This window comes from Alligator mississippiensis, chromosome 4 (genome assembly GCF_030867095.1).
Source record: "Alligator mississippiensis isolate rAllMis1 chromosome 4, rAllMis1, whole genome shotgun sequence".
NCBI lineage: Eukaryota > Metazoa > Chordata > Crocodylia > Alligatoridae > Alligator > Alligator mississippiensis.
The window spans coordinates 219,401,078-219,414,995 of record NC_081827.1 but is presented as its reverse complement, the minus strand read 5'-3'; positions in this window follow the sequence as shown (position 1 = coordinate 219,414,995).

The window sequence follows — 13,918 nt, the reverse complement described above, 5'->3', positions numbered from 1 at the left end:
GGGTCTGGGCAATGTGCCGCGAAGCTTGGCTCAGTTCAGCAGTGTTGGACCCCTTGACCATGTGAAAACTGGAAACTGACTCAGTTTTAACAAGCCTGAATGAAAATCCAGGGCAGATTAGAAAACTCAGAAACTAAGACACCGTCATTCTTAAAAGGGTTTAAATTTAGCATTTCCTCCCTCTCCCCTGTGATGTATTGACCTGTGTCAGCCAATATAATCTTTTATTCCAATACCTCCTTCAGCTGATCAGTTATTTCAGCTGGTGAATGCATCTGAAATGAAGGCCTTGATTGAGAAGGGCTGAGAGTTTTTCTCTGCTTTGCCTCCATGCTGAGTCAAGCAAGCAACCCCCATCCTCAGCTTCTCTCTATCTCCCCCTTTTGGCAAGGAAGTTTACCCTGTGCACCTGAAATGGGGCCACGGGCTCATAGGTGTCTATTTGACACCTAGGGCTTCAGTACACTCACAAGATGACATGTAAAACCTCCTGCTGCTGTAGGACCTTGAGCTGAAAAAAAATCTCATGATCCAGTGAATCCAGAGCTACTGGTTTGCTTCCCAGAGAATATGTGTCAGAAGCTGGTATGATAGAGTTATAGAAAACCAGAACATAACAATACTACTTTCTTCATGGGTTCTGCATATTTTTCACAATTGAAAATTTGCACTAATTATGAGCGTATAGGGCTGGATCCAGGATTTAGCAAAGGAGGGTAGAGGAGCTACAACTCTGTCCCCAGCCTCCTCCCCGCAATCCACTGGTACGAGAAAAACACTGTAGGACCCTCTCGAGACTTCTTAGCTCCCAAAGCAGGTAAGCATCCCCATTTTCACCTCTGTGCTCAGAAGCACAGCCCCCCCCCCACTTCTGTCCCTTCCTCCTCCAGTTGTTGCTGCTTTTCCTGCTGTTCCAGGTGAAGGGGAAGCTTCAGAACTGCTCCTGCCTATGTGAGCTGGGCCGCATGGGGGCTGAGCTCAGCTGGGGACAGCAGCAGCAGTGGGGAGCAGGTGCAGTCCCCCCAGGAGCAGGCACGTGAAGCTGCTGCAGCTGTGCTTGCCCTAGGTTTCATAGTTTCATAGTTGGTAGGGTCAGAAGGGACCTGAGAAGTTCATCAAGACCAACCCCCTGCCATGGCAGGAAAAAGTACTGGGGTCAAATGAACCCAGAAAAGTGTTCGCCTAACCTCCTCTTAAAGACCCCCAGGGTAGGAGCCAGCACCACTTTGCTTGGAAGTTCGTTCCAGGTCCTAGTCACCCTGACAGTGAAGTAGTGCCTCCTGATATCTAGCCTGAATCTACCCTCTGCCAGCTTGTGACCGTTATTTCTAGTAACTCCTGGTAGTGCTCAGGGGAACAGGGACTCCCCCAATGTCTGCTGGTCCCCTCTGACTAGTTTGTAACAGGCCACTAGATCACCCCTCAGCCTTCACTTGTGGAGGCTGAAGAGGTTCAGGTCCCTTAGCCTCTCCTCGTAGGGCCTGCCCTGCTGTCCCCTGATCATGTGGGTGGCCCTCCTCTGGACCCTCTCAATGTTGTCCACATCCCTCCTGAAGTGCGGTGCCCAGAACTGGATGCAGTACTCCAACTGTGGCCTGACCAGTGTTGCATAGAGGGGGAGGATCACCTCCTTGGACCTGCTGGAGATGCATCTGTGGATGCATGACAAGGTATGGTTGGCCTTCCTGACCAAGTCCCCACACTGTCGACCCATGTTCATTTTGGCATCAATAATGATTTCAAGATCCTTTTCTGCCTCTGCACTGATGAGAAGGGACTTCCCTAGCCTGTAGGTATGCTGCTGGTTCCTCCTCCCCAGGTGCAGTACCTTGCACTTCTCAGTGTTGAAACCCATCCTGTTTTCATCTGCCCACCCCTGTAACCTGTCTAGGTCCAATTGCAGCCTATTCCTCCCTTCTAGCGTTCCCACTTCTCCCCACATCTTAATGTTGTCAGCAAATTTGAACAGGGTGCTTTTTACCCCCTTGTCCAAGTCACTGATGAAGATGTTGAACAGCGCAGGTCCGAGGACCGAGCCCTGGGGACCCCACTGCCCACATCCCTCCAGGTTGAAAATGACCCATCCACCACCACTCTCTGGGTGAGGCCCTCCAGCCAGTTAGCAACCCATTTGACTGTGTAGGTGAGTGCAGCCCAGCTGGAGGGGAGAGTATTCCCCTGCTCTCAGGGCAAGAGGGAAAAAAGCAGTGACTGAGCAAAGAGGGGATGGAAACAGTAGGGAGGAAACATTCCTCTGAGCATGGAAGGGAAAGGGGGGGGGGTCTCTTTTGCTTTGGGGACCTTTTTAAAGTCTCCGGAGGATCCAGCAGAATGCTCCAGTCTGAAAGGAGGTACAGCTGTGCCACTGTATCCCCTCTAGATCCAACCTGTAAGCACAAAGACTTTATTCAAAGACATCTGATTTTTGACTTGATTGGGGTCCCTGCCTTGAAAGGGCTCATACTGAGTGTCTTACTCCCCCAGCTCACCTCAGTGTCTTGTGCCATACAGAATGTAGGTCGTGAGTTCATGCAGAGGAAGTGAGAGTAAATGAGGAAATAGGACCAGAATATGGGTGTATTTTTGCAGGAAGGGTTACCCTGGGTGATCTGGGTTAGAATTTTCTAAGGGAGCTAAGCAACCCAATTTGCTCATGGTTAAGTGGGAGCTGAATGAGCTCCTCAGGAGTGAACACAAGTTTTCTATTAAATCAGGTTATTGGCAGAATTTGTGCCATGTCATGGTCATAGCAATGTTAAATGGACAGACAGTTTCCTCTTACACTTCTTCCTCACACCAAGGGAAGCTCAAAATATTATCCTCTAGTGAAGCCATCATGAAACAGTTGTCACTCAGTGCAACTGGCTCTGAGTTTCAATAGCAGTCACAAGAATAATAGCAGTAGGGCTGAGGCTGTGGGTTCACAATTGTCTGAATAGGCCTGGAAGGGGTAAGAAGACAGTCTCAAATGCTTTGGAATATCTCTGATTTAAAACGGGGGCTTCATTTTCTTATTAGCACTTGTTCCTTTATTCCCCATACCATTTCCCTTTTCTTAATGACAGAACAAAAGACAGTTTGAATGTGAACGTTGCTTCTTACAATAACAACTTCCTATGACCTTACCAAAGGAGGCAAAAGGAAAGCCAAGAAAGAAGCAACGATGGTGGTTACAAGGCCCTTTGACTCCTGAAGGATAGAAACAGTGACTCTGAATTAGTGATTAAAACAGCAGTAGTTGAAATTTTCAGAAAGAAAAACGTCTTTGCTAAAATAGCTTCTTTAAGATTTTTTTTGCAGAAAAATATTATTATTAACCATCATACTGCTGCTCATTTGCTTTCCTAAACCCTCATTTCCTTCTTAGTATTGTATGAAAACTCTCATACACATTGTCCCATGAAAATCAGAATTTGCAAAAATTTCTCACCATGTTTGGTTATATCTAACATAATAAAAAAATTCCCCAAAACATTAAAAAGGAACAAAACAAAGCAAAACAAAGCCAAAGAGTCTGATCAAAACATCAAGAGTTTCCAAATACTGAGCTCTCTTTCCAATATATGGGGATTTGCAGAACTTCACAAAGGAAATGATTCAAACTCACATGGCACATTCCAAGGCAATAATTCAGCAAGGAGATAATGATGCTGCATAACGTATATTTTTCAAATTTAGAAGTCTTACGCATGTGTTGTAGTAATCACAGCAGCCAAAGAACAATTGATGCAATACTAACAGTAAAACAAAATGCGACCGCACTAGTTGACAAATGTCACAAGCCCTGTCAATCAAACGACCCTTCCAAATGAACCCTTTCTCTCTACTATTTGCTTCAGTACATTAAATGCCTGACTGTTCTGTGTTTTAAAATGTTATTGTTGCACAGTGAAACCAGACACTGACACTAAATGCAAAATTAATCCCCAGTCCAGTGAGTAAACGTTACAGAACTGCCCCTTCTATCTACAGCTGCTAATTCTTTGCTACAAGGTAGAAAAAGGAAGGTGGATCATATGAGGCATTTTTTGGAGAAAGGGAGAAGGAAGCAAATGAACAAAGAGAAAAGGCAAGAACTAAATTAAAGCAATTTGAAAAGTGAGAGAAAAACCTTTTTGCTGGGAAGGAACGTGAGAGAAGCAAGGGAAAATTTAGATTTATGGGTAAAAACTGGAGAGTAGGGAAGGGGTGAAGGGAGACATTAGAAAAAGAAGGCACAAAACTGGCTTGTGAATATGATAGAAATTAGCCTGTGCATAGTATACATGATTTTTGCAGGGAAACTACCCTTTGAGAATATAGGAGACAGCACAAAGTGTAATACTCCCTCAGATCAATATGTCTGTACCCCAGGGTTCTGCTTGGTGTTATTGAGAGCTATGCATGCTTAGGGAGTATTACACTTTGATTAGAGATGAGGCCAACCGAATTCATAGAGGGAGAATCTGATCTCAGAAAAAGTTTTGACGTACCATCTGCCTAGCTTTGGAGGAATGTTCTGTGCAGCACTCCTCCTGTGCTGCCAGAATAGAAACATTTAAGCATGGCCTCTCCTTTGTTGCCCTAGACAGTGGAATAAGCAGGGTTCTTGCAGTGGCTTCAGAAATTGTCACTCAGATCTGATTGTTCCACCTCCGCTCAGATCAATTTCACCCGCTCCAAGGGTAGAAGGCTGGTCACAGCCTTACAGTAACGTTATATATACTATAAAATCGAGCTAAAATAAAAGCAGAGGGAACCTATTGACATTGAAATGAAAATTATTCATCTATATCTAAGGCCTTAGCAAGTGGAGATGGGGAATAGTGTGAACAGGAGGGAGTTGAAAGTGAGTAGCACTGCCATCGGGAAGTGCGGCAGCAGTAAAATCTGGGAAGGCTGTGAGAGAGCTTTAGGGAGAAATCTGGCATGCTGTGTGTCATTAGAATGGAAATGCAGGGGTCCACTGACTGAAAACCTGGGTCTTCTTGCATTAGGTGCCTAAAGTTTAGGAGCTCATGTTAGAAAATTTAGATTCTACTCTCAGAATCTCTTTCTATTCCAAGCCTGACCGAGACAGTAGTCTAACTGCTCTGTGTACTTGACACTGGACCAAGAGTGGATAGGACAATAAAAATGCAACTAAAAGCTAAAGCAGATGGAAATGAATGCAAGTTGAAATTCCTGTTAACCTTAGCACGCAAGGACTTGTACCTAACTAGACAAATCCCTGCTAACTGTGGGTTTCTTCTTTTTATATCTGCCTGCAAAATCAGAGCTCTAAGTGCAAATTGCAAACAGGAACCTAATAACATGAATTTGTCACACTCCCTGAAGGACTTTGGGCCCATAAAGCAATAAATGGAAACATAACTAGTAGACAGTGATATAGTAATTTAATGCAACCTTTACAATGTCATGCTTCCTGAAAATGCAGTATGAATGCAAGTTTTACAACACCATATGTGAACAAATGTACTGGAGTGGAAATTTCCTATCCTCTTATCTGCTGGGATTTCAATTTTTGGTGTCACAGGATTTGCTTGAAATAAGGACTATACACATGTTTTGGGGCTGCAGTGTAACAGCTAGGGTGGGCCATGCCACAAACCCAGTAGTATTTACTTACCAGAAGCCAGCAACATGCTTGTGATACAGCCTCTAATAGAAGCATATCTGGCAGGGTTTGCACCCTGTGCTGCTACAAGTTCCAGCTGGAGTCTAGGACCCAGGGAGTGGAGGCACATGGACTTGAAGCTTGCAGTAACAAGAGGTTCTGTGTGCGCAGAGCAGGGGAAGATGTCCATGGGCCAAGGAGTTAAGTCTCTTGCCTGCCTTCCCTTACAAAAGGCAACACTGAACTCCATGCTGAGTGACGATTTAAATGCTTAATTCAGTGGTGGTTGCAGGGGGGCAGATGACAGGCTTAACTGATTGACTGGGGGATACCTTCCACTACTTTCCACAGCCAGAGCTCAGAGCTGCTGAAGTGAAGCTCCTCTGTGTCCATTCCAGTACCTCCTGCTTCCATTCTGGCATTCCCCACTTAATCAGCACCCAGTGCTCATTGCTTTCTCATCTACCCCTAATTATACAGTCACTGTCCAATCTTACTGACAGGACAGATGTGTAGTAAAATGAAAAAAAATTCTGCTTCATGGAAATAGGATTATAGGAAAGTAGGGCTGGAAGAGACCTCACATTCATCTAGCCCAGCTCTGTGGTCAAGTCAGGATCATCCCTGACTAAATTGTCCCAGATGACTTTCTAACCTGCTCTTGAAAACTTCCAAGGATGAAGCGTCCAGAAGTTCTCTCAGCAGCCTGTTCCAATGTTGACTACTCTCATAGTCTGAAAATTCCTCCTAATCTACAACCTAAATTTCTCCTTCTGCAGCTTGAGGCCATTGCTCCTAGTCCTGTCTCCTACATTCACAGAGAAAAGTCCATCTTCATCCTTTATAATCATCCTTCAGGCATTTGAAAACTGTAATCAAATCTCCCATCAGTCTTTCCTTTCCAAGCTAATTTTTTTCAGACTTCCCTCATAAGTCTTGCTTCCTAGGCCCCTAACCATTTTTGTTCCTTTGTATGGGACTCTTTCCAAACTGCACACATCCTTCTTGAAGTATGGGGCCCAAAACTGGACATACTACTTCAGGTAAATCCTCACCAATGCTAACTAAACTGGAAAAATCACTTCTCATGATTTGCAAGTGGCCCTCCTGTTAATACAACCCAGGATGCTGTTACCATTTTTTGCAACAAGAGCACATTGTCAGCTCATATTCAGTTTATGGCCTACTGTAACCCTCGGGTCCTTCTCTGCAGTAGTGAAGCCTATGTTTCAGTCTGTATTTGTGCATGAAATTATTCCAACCCAAGTACAAGACTTTGTACTTGTCCTTGTTGAATCTCATCTGATTTATTGTGGACCATTTCTTCAGTCGATGCTGGTCGTTCTGGTTCCAGCCCTATTTTCTGAAGTATCTGCCACTCCATGCAAATTGGTATCCTGGTATCCTGAAGTATCTGCCACTCCATGCAAAGTGGTATTATTATCAAAGATAATAAAAAGTACTTTTTCAAATATATAGGGAGGATGAAGAAGGCACCGGGAAATGTGGGGCCCCTGCAAGATGCGCTGGGCAATCTGGTGGTTGTGCCAGAGGAGAAGGTAGACATCTTTAACAAGTTCTTCACTTCCGTTTTCTTGTGCAGGGACCGGGACTCCCCCACTGTGTTTCAAGATGGACTCGAGGGGAATGCCTCAAGACCTAAGGTTGAGGAGGACTGGGTTAGAGTGCTTCTGGAGGGCCTGGACGTGTTCAAGTCAGCACGTCCAGATGCTCTCCACCCCAGGGTGTTGAGAGAGCTAGCAGGGGTTATTGCTGGGCCCTTGGCATGGCTTTACGAGTGCTCGTGGTGCTTGGGCCAGGTGCCAGATGATTGGAAGATAGCCAATGTGGTCCCCATCTTTAAGAAAGGGAGGAGGGAGGACCCGGGCAACTATAGGCCCATCAGTCTTACTTCAATCCTGGGGAAACTCTTTGAGAAGATCATCAAGGAGCACATCTGTGATGGGCCGGCATCGGGGATGATGCTCAGGGGCAGCCAGCACGGTTTCATTAGGGGCAGGTCATGTCAGACCAACCTGGTTGCCTTTTACGATCAGGTCACAAAAGCATTGGATGCAGGTGTCGCAGTGGATGTAGTCTTTCTGGACTTCAGCAAGGCCTTTAACACTGTCAACCACCCCATCCTCATTAAAAAACTAGGCGACTGTGGCATCAATGCCTACACGGTCAGATGGATTCCTAATTGGCTGAAGGGTCATGCTCAAAGGGTGGTGGTGGATGGGTTATATTCGACCTGGGGGGAAGGGGGCATAGGAGTCCCCCAGGGCTCGGTCCTTGGGCCTGCACTGTTCAATTTCTTTATCAGCGATTTGGGCGATGGGGTGAAAAGCAACCTGTTCAAATTTGCTGATGATACCAAAATTTGGGGTGAGGTGGGCATGCTAGTAGGGAGGGAAAGACTGCAGAAAGACCTGGATAGGTTGCAAGGGTGGGCTAACAAAAACAGGATGCGTTTCAATACGGACAAGTGCAGGGTGCTGCACTTGGGCAGTAGTAACTGGCAACACACTTATAAGATGGAAAACTCCCTTCTTGAGAGCACGAAGGCAGAAAGGGATCTTGGAGTCATCATTGATCCCAAGATGAACATGGGCCGACAATGCGAGGTCACAGTTGGCAGGGCTAACCGGACCCTATCGTGCATCCACAGGTGCATCTCAAGTAGGTCCAAGGAGGTGATCCTTCCACTCTATGCAACACTGGTCAGGCCACAGCTGGAGTACTGTGTCCAGTTCTGGGCACCCCACTTCAAGAGGGATGTGGACAACATTGAGAGGGTACAGAGGAGGGCCACCTGCATGATCTGGGGACAGCAAGGCAGACTCTACAATGAGAGGCTATGGGACCTGAACCTGTTCAGCCTTCACAAGAGAAGGCTGAGGGGGGATCTTGTGGCTGTCTATAAACTCACTAGGGGGGACCAGAAGGGTTTGGGGGAGACCTTGTTTCCCCCAGCGCCCCCCCGGGTAACAAGGCATAACAGCCACAAGTTGTTGGAGAGTAGGTTTAGATTAGACATCTGTAAGAACTACTTCACAGTCAGGGCGGCTAGGATCTGGAACTGACTTCCAAGGGAAGTGGTGCTGGCTCCTACCCTGGGGGTCTTTAAGAGGCGGCTCAATGCCTACCTGGCTGGGGTCATTTGAGCCCAGTTTCCCTCCTGCCCAGGCAGGGGGTCGGACTTGAAGATCTACAAGGTCCCTTCCGACCCTACTTCTATGATTCTATGGTATTGTATGCAAATTTATTAAGCATGTACTTGATCCCATCATCCAAGTCATTAATGAAGATATTAAATAATACTGGACCCAGGACAGAAACCTGGAGAATCCCACTTGATACCTCCTCCCAATTAGACATTGAGCCATTGATGACTTCCTGTTGAGAGCAATGATCGAAGCAGCTATGCATCCACCTTACAATACTTTCATCTAGTTTGTATTTCCTTATATTGTTAATGAGAATGTTGTGAGAGAGTGTTGATAGTCTTGCTAAAATCAAGGTATATTACATCCACTTATTTTCCCCATCCACATAGCCCGTCACTTTATCATAGAGGCTAGGGATAGACATTCAAAAAGCCTGAGCCTGAACTGATTCAACTTTTGCAGGTTAGTCTAACCTGGCTAAGTTGAACTGACTGGAAACTGGATAGCCATTCTCTCTGGACTGAGGAAATGCAGGCACATGCCTGCAGTGGTTCAGGCTAGAAGCCTGGAGGCGCTAGAGCAGCCCTCCCTTCCCTTGCACAGAGTTGAGCTGAGGGGAGTGTGGCCAGGCCCAGGCAGGACTTTCTCATTAGGGAGATCTGCCTGCACCATCCCAGGCTTTTCTTCACTGGTTGCTCAAGGGGTGGGAGAGTTGTCAGCCCCCAGACTCTTGCTAGCACTCTGAGGCAAGGGGGCGGGAGGGGAGGGTGTGCAGTGCATGCATCTGTTGATGATATGGAGCTTTATAATCTGCCTCCCTTCTTGTCAGACTGTGTGCAGTAAACTGACATGTGAGCAAGGTAGCCCAGAGCTGATAAGAATCTGTATCACCCAATTAGCATAATAATAACCTCTCTCCCATTATTTCAAACTCTTCTTAAACAGCTAAGGGATGGGGGTAACCTGTTGATTAGTTCCGAAAGCCCCCTCCTGTCTGCCTGCCTATCCCAATGACATTAGAGAGAGACACACACAGACAACTCTTGGCATTAGCTAGCACACCACATGCCTAGGGTTCATGGAGCTGCGGTCTGTGCTGTGGGAGATGGGAGTGGGGGAAGGAGGGATATCCTGCTTGAGCAGTGAGAGGGGGGTATGGTAAGGGGAAACCAGCAGACCCTGCTGTGTCTGCAGTCTCTGCTGGAGTCTTATACAGCACTAGCTAGCATATCACATGCTGGTTATGGTCCTTGGTGTGGGAGAGGGGAGGAAGGGATCCCTGTTTAAGCAGCATGTGGTGAGAGGGGAGGGGAAAGGGGAGAGGAAAGGGGGCATCGGGAAGCCAGCAGACCCTGCAAGCCTGCAAGCCTGTGCCAGAGGAGCTCTACCCAGGGAGCAGAGGGGAAAGGCCAGCCCTGCTGTGAAGCAGAGAGCCCCGCCCAGCCTAGAATGCATGCTGAGATGCTGGGGCTATCTGATTTATCTTAAACCAGCTGGGACAGACATTGCATAAACCTGTTTGAGCCAAATCAGTTAAGTCTGATACTACATTCAACCAGGTTTATCTCAAACCAGTTTCAGCCATTTCTAAACTGGTTTATGTGCACTGAACACCTGTTCTATTACAGATTTATGCCAGTTTCTGATCACTTAAACTGGTTTATGTGTAATGTTTGTCCCTAGCCAGAAAAAATAAAAGTTGTGCGCGTATGACTTGGTTACAGTGTTTCTGATCACCTTGTTCTCCTCTAGGCGCTTCGCAGTGGATTCCTTTAAGTTTTGTATTTTGTAGAGCTCAGAAACTGAAGCAGAGGAGAAGCATCAGAGGTTCAGCAGACTTTAGGGAAAAGATTTGTGCTGTTTGGAAACAAATTTACTAAAGATGGAAGCCAGCAACTAGATAAATTACTGCTGGGTTTTCAGCAGAGCTTCGTACCCCTTCAAAGCATAGACTATATATCTTTTTGAACATTTGGTTAAAAAAGAAATCCAGAAATATAATATAACCCTCCAAATAAGAGTAACAACCAGTAATTTTAGATCTTAAATTTCAATTTTTTAATAGTAACTTAATTACCAGATATTACAAACATTGCCAAAATATGTTTGAGTCTTAAAGAGTTTTACATCACCAGACACACAAAATATATTAGTTAACATATATATATATATATTTAAATGGGTGCCTAAAGTCAGGCTCCTAAATCAAAGTGTACTGACATGTAAAATGCGATTTGACCAACCAACAGGTCCTGGTAGGCAGACACAGTGCTAAACTGACACTAATTGTACCCTAACTACAGTACTATCCATTTATAATAACTGCCTTGTGCCATGTTATGTTTTTAATTGTGTGCCACTGACCATTTTTTCTTATTATCATTATTTAATATTTATTATTATTAAAAGAACCATGATTCATTTTGTCTCAGGACATTATATGGACATATATTTGTAGGCTTTCACATTGCTGAGGTTATGTAGATTTATTTTTCTAATCTCTGAGGTAGTTTATTGGTCTATTTCCAGGAATGTATTATTCCACACCGGAAATTGATGCCACAGTTTATATAATGTGCACAAACCGTAATCTACAGCAGATGCTAGCAACCTTTCTCTAACAGCAAGCCAAACTAACACCCCTTGGTGTTATTCCAACCCAAGCTCAAGTCTTTGTACTAGCTGGGCTGTATATCTACCTGGGCTAGATGAGTGTGAGGCCCTGTAAGGCTACTGTGCTGCATCCTAGGTCAGCTCTGAAGAGCGTAGGTAAGCTCTTCCCCTGCAGCCCTTGTTAAGTGCAGCTGACCCAGTTATGATCATGGCCAGCAATTTCCCTCTGACTGGTTCCGGTGGTGCCTCTAAGGAACTCATCAGCACATGAGCCTTGCTGCCCAACACACTGGTCTTCAGTCCTCTGGCTTCCCTGGTTCCTGATCCTGCTTTTTGCTTGTTACTTGATTTTGGCTTTGGATTCTCCCTTGCAGACCTTATTCCTAACTCCTAACCCTTGTTTGGCTTGCTCTTGGACTTTGCCCTGTAGATTTGGTAACCAGGCTTTTGATTTCTCACCTCTGTCCCTGGCTTGGCATTTGGCTCAATTCATGGCTTCTACAACTCCCCAGTTCCACACCTGGCTCTACCCCCAAGGCCAGCTGGCCTGCTGGACCATGATACCTTGTGCAGCTGCCAAATCATCTGGCAGGGTCATTACAGGATGAATCAATCATCACATCAGATGTCTGTGCCTGAACTGTGGCTGCCCTGCAGGCTCAAAACACTCTGGGCATTTATAAATGTGCTCCAGGAGTTGGGGTGGGAGTAGGGCTTTAACTGGAGCAACTCTAAGAGCTGCTTCAATTAAAGCACCCAGAGCATCTCGTGTATCAGCACCCCCACACTTCAAAATGGCTATGAGAGTGCTTTATCTAAAGCTCTTCAAATGAGTTTAGATGAAGTGCCCCCACTGCCATTTTGAAGCGTGGGGATGCAGATATATGAGATGCGAGAGGCTGCTGGAAAACTGTAATTGCCACTCTTGGAGCACATTGAAGCAACCTTCCTGCTAGTGTATAGGCACCCTCCCTTTCCAGGATCAAGTGCTCAGCCAGCCACTCCTAGCAACCTTGAGCCCCAGGTTCTACTGCCGGACAGATTTGATGGTCAGTCTTGTTATTTCTGGGATGTACAAATCAGTGTCGCCTGGCATTCAGGCTACATTCACAAACATTTGCCTCTGACACAGACAGAGTGGGCCTGATAATTAGATGCTCTGGTCTGGACCACCAGCTTTGAAGCATCAAGTCCCCACCTTGATCAATTCAAAGCCTTTATTAGGGCAATGACCAGGATCTTCAGGGATCCAAAATCAGGTGCACACAGCAGAACAGGCCCTCCAGACCCAGAAACAGGGCTACCACTCTGTCACCAGCTATGCCACAGAATTTAGGCACTTGGTTGGAGCATTTCCACTTTTGTCAGGGCCTCAGGGGGGTCTGTCAAAGATGAGCTAGCCTCTTTAAAGGGGTACAGGTTGGGCCAGCCTCCTATCCCCTGCCTCTCTGTGTGGCCTCTCTCTGGCATAAGAACCTCTGCCACCATGAGGAGACCCAGACCAACCCTTACTGGTCCCCTGTGTTTGCATCACTAAGCTATCCATCTCTTAGCCAGCCTGTTACCAGATTTGCCCGTCACTTTGGGGTGCTCTCATTTATTAGGGATATGTTTCTGGGGGTCTCTGTAATTCTATCTATGTGCTGCTTGTGTTACTTGTATTTCTATATGGAGTTGTATTTTTCCCTTCTGCAAGTCCTCACCCCCAATGGAGCTATCTTGCAGGACTCAGTTTCAATGTGGCTGGGTTCCTCCAACCACCAAATCAGTCAAACACATGTACACACATGGACACACAGTTCAACAGGATATGCCTGAGCCAGGCATTTAGCATTGACAGGCTACCACCCTTGTATGCCTTGAACTCAGTTCATCAGGGCAACAATAAAATGCAGGCAGATGCAAGCACACAGGTTAACAGAGCATATCTGAGTCAGGCCAGACTATTCATCATTGATAGGCTGACACCTTCATGTGCTTTGAACTCAGTTCATTAAGACAATAATAAATGCAGTTAGACACATATACACGCTAACACAGTATGTCTGAGCAGGCTGGGTCTGATCAGCACTTTCAGCTGATACCCTCAGGCGCCTCAAAACTCAGCACGTCACAATCTCTTGTCACAATGGTCCTAGTAGCAACCCCCTTGATAAACAGACCCCACTGTGGTTTTGGGCATTACAGGGATCTTTGGCTTAGGTAAAAGAAGCATTTCTGCAGAGCAAATGGGGAGGTCAAGGGGAAGAAAGAGTAGGTGAAGTTCGTAGAGGAAGTATAGCAACCAGCTTGACCATAAAAGTTATTTATGCTTGAAAGGTATTTAAGCTTGAACCAGTCAAGGTTCCCAGGTGTTGTTGGAGCCGGCAGACAGGCAGAGTCCTCAGCATGATCGGTGGAGAGATTCCAGGCAGAAAAGGAGTTGAATTGGTGCAGCTTTGGATCCAAGCACCAGGACAGAAACTTGAGCTTGGGTAGGGGTTTTTGTAGAGAACTAACAGTGGCTCAAGGGAGAAGACTACATTTGTTTAGGGGTAAA